Raw genomic sequence first — 3627 nt, 5'->3', positions numbered from 1 at the left:
TGAGAGAGACAGAAAAAGAGAGAGAGGGTGAGAGAGCGAGCAGGGGAGGTGTAGAGAAAGAGGGAGACACAGAATCTCCAACCTCTTAGCCGTCAGCACAGAGGCAGATGCAGGGATCCAATCCTACAGACTATGACATCATGATTGGAGCTGAAATTGCATGACCAAAACACTCACCCACCCGACACCTTACCCGTAGCAAATTTCAAGTGTGCAATAGTGTTAACTCTAGTCACCATGCTATAAACGTTCAGTGCCTACACATCCTGCATCAGTAAACCTTTTACCATTTGATCCAATGTCTGAACATTTCCCTGTCCTTAGCCCCTGGCAACAAACATGCCAATCTTTATAATTTTGTCTTTTGTAGATTCCACATATATGTGATTTTGATGAGGGACTTGAGGCAGGCTAGGGGCAAAACACAAGCCAGCACACCCCCCTCCCCAGTTGGGACATGACAGATATTCCTTGCACACTCCAGGCTACCCCAAAACAGGAAAGGACAAACAAACAAACATCTAAACTGAGAAGAGTCTTCAGGAGCTTACCAGAAAATAACAATCCCATCATAGCCTAAAGTCCAGGAGCTCCCTACTGTTTCAATGTTCCTGTTTTGCTAGAGGAAGAAACAACCTCAGCTTGAGAATAGTAGGCCTCCAGTGACTCTCCAGCATGTGAAAATCTCTTTGGAAACTCCCTCTAGACTTTATCTCCCTGGATCCATAAAAGGGTCACCCTCCCCCACTACCCCAGTGCACCTCTTTTCTGCCCATGGGTCCTGTCTCCATGGTTTCATAAAATAAGACGCCCTCAAGAATTTGTTCCTGGTCATCGGCTGCAGACCCCACAAATGCCACATCACCAAAAATGTCATCAATTTCATATAGTTTATAGTTTTCTGTGTGTGGCTCATTTAACTTAACAAAATGACCTTTCGGATAATTCTCTTGGTACAAAGGGAAAGATTTCCTTCTATTCTGAGGCTTTTATACCAAGAAGAAATTAGGGGAGGGACTTCTATTGGGAAAAGAGCTACTACCAGAGAGGAACCTTTGAAAAACAGTTGCCTGCCTGGCATGGCAAATATTTGCCCAACATGTACTCTTTCCTGTTTCCTGTGAATGTACTTCCCTTTCTGTAATTCTATATCCCTGCCCTCTCCTTAGGTCACAATGGCACTTGGGATCATTTGCCTGACTCTGATCCTCATCTTCTTCATGTTCCTATAATTAAGCCTTTTTTCTCCTATGAGTCTGTCTTATAATAGTTCAATTATTAGACCAGCCAAAGAATTGAGAACCAATGAAAAGAAAAACGTGTCCCCTCCTACACATTATTCCGTTGTTGAGAACTGACTTGGTGCCCTAGAACCAAAAGAAACTGAAAAGACAGAATGTGGGAAAAAGAGGAACCATATCCTTCTTGCTTTTGTTATGCCCAGATCACAATATCAGCCCCAAAAACCAGAGACCACCGGGGGGGAGACTGAGTCACACATGTAAAAGCAAAGGGCTTTACTATGGACTTAAGCTCACCGGGGCCTAAGCTCAGTCTCACAGACTTCACCAGCACAGTGGATCTGTGCTGAGAGCCCTGAATAAGGGCTGAGCAGGGTTGTTATGGGGTTTGGGAAGGGGGAGTTACAGGAAACTGTGACACAGGTGCACTGATCCAATCATTATCACATAACATCTTGGGCAGTAACTTTAACCATACACATGGTCCAGAGTGTTCATTACTTTTGGCGGGACCCAATCACAACATTTAGTGTCTCTTCAAAATAAACAATTACAGGGTAGGCTAAGGACCCCCACGTAGGGTGTAACTAGCCTTAAGCAATAAGTGATCATCTATAGCTTCTATCCCTAGGCCTGCCCTTAGGAATGTTAAGGGTGTTAGCTGGCCTTCCCTGATTGGGTGTTACAAGGGTGGTCTCTGTTGCTCTAGGCAATGTGTAACTGCCTGTTAGTTTCTGGGAACCGAAACCTCGGCCTTCTAGATCAGAGGGAAACCTTGAAGCCTGTCATGGAGTCAGTTTGGTTCAGGCCTGTGTCCTTTCACTTTGCCAGGTTGGGAAGGCTGAGGCAGGTCAGGGCCCTCAGAACGGCAAGGCCACCCAGAGGAAGGGGCTGGGGGTTTGTAGGGAAACACAGGATCCACCTGGTGTGGACAGGAATCCTTTGTGCTGCCAGCCTTGTTCACTGAGTGTTCTGGGCAGTACTGGGTTCCTCATTAAGAAAAACACGAAAAGGCCAAGAGGACAGTCTGAGTGGCTCAGTGTGTTAAGCGTCCCACTTGGGCTCAGGTCATGATCTCACAGTTCCTGTGATCCTGCCTTGCATTGGGCTCTCTGCGGTCAGCTTGGAGCCTGCTTGGGACCCGCTGTCCCCCTGTCTCTGCTAGTCCCCTGCTCTCGTGCCCTCACCGTGTCTCTTTCTTGTGTCAAAAATAAATTCACTTAAAAAAAACTATTAAAATGTGTAAAAAAGGGAGAGGGTCAGTCACCTCAAAGAGAAAAAAAGGTTACTTAGTTTAATATGCACCCATGCTATGTTTAAATGCAGTCATTTTGATTTTTGTTCAACTTTATACTTTTAAGCGATTTCAATTTCTGTCACCAGGACAACCTGTCGTAAGATCACTTCATAGTTTATTGGGAGAAACCACTCAATATTTTCAAGAATCGCAAAAAAACACAAAAGAAAACACAAAATCAAAAAAGAACCCCACAACCCCACATGGTCACACCTCATTTTAATGAAAATATTGAGCAATTAGTATAGAATATTTCTATTTTTTTGATGGGAGTTTAAAAACGAGACTGCTAGGGGTGTCTCGGTGGCCTCATTGGTTGGACATGCGATTTTGGCAGTTACACATTGCCTAAGGCAGGAGAGACCATGCTTGTAACACCCAATCAGGAAAGGCCAGCTCCCACTCTCCACAGACTCCAGGGTAAGGCCTGCAGATAGAAACTTTAGATAAGACCCTGTTACCTAGTGTTCACATTAACCTGTCAAGTGCCAAACAAGACCCTAGGCTCGCTCTGTAACTGGTTGATTTTAAAGGTCCTCTAAATCTTGTAATTGGATCCCACCAAAGTAATGAACGCTCTAAACAATGTATGTGGTTAAAATTGCTGCCAATACTGTTGTACAGTTATGACTGGATCACTGTACCTGTGTCACAATTTCTTGTAACTCCCCCTTCCCAAACCCCAGAACAACCCTGCTCAGCGCTTCTTCGGGGCTCACAGCGCGGATCCACTGCGCTGGTAAAGGCTGTGAGCCCGAGCCCATAATAAAGCCCTTTGCTTTTGCATGCATGACTCAGTCTCCCTGGTGGTCTCTGCTCTTTGGGGGATACTGTGATCTGGGCAATACAGCTTCATGACTAGATGCTGGCTTTCCCATTCATGATGATCTCTTTCATTGTACTGTTATGGAATCTGGACTGGATCACCAGGGGAGAACCCAGCAGCACCCGGAGATCTTGGAAGGGAGGAGGTTTATTTTACACTTGTAGGCTCAGAGGAGATTATTTTCCAGGGTCTGAGCTCAGAGCATCCACAGAGGGAACAGTTTATAGGCTGTTACTCCGTATTCCTCATTAATGCCTGCGACA

General features: G+C 45.4%; 1 protein-coding gene and 1 pseudogene across 1 annotated transcript in view; both read right to left on the bottom strand.

The window, feature by feature from the left end:
• The window catches only part of LOC115281187 (zinc finger protein 345-like), a 486358-nt gene that overhangs the window by 177630 nt on the left and 305101 nt on the right, over positions 1-3627 (bottom strand).
• Positions 1-3627, bottom strand: part of LOC115280892 — a 39674-nt pseudogene that overhangs the window by 15076 nt on the left and 20971 nt on the right.

The sequence above is a fragment of the Suricata suricatta genome, chromosome 16, assembly GCF_006229205.1.
Source record: "Suricata suricatta isolate VVHF042 chromosome 16, meerkat_22Aug2017_6uvM2_HiC, whole genome shotgun sequence".
Classification (NCBI taxonomy): domain Eukaryota; kingdom Metazoa; phylum Chordata; class Mammalia; order Carnivora; family Herpestidae; genus Suricata; species Suricata suricatta.
This window is presented reverse-complemented; position numbering and strand designations above follow the sequence as displayed.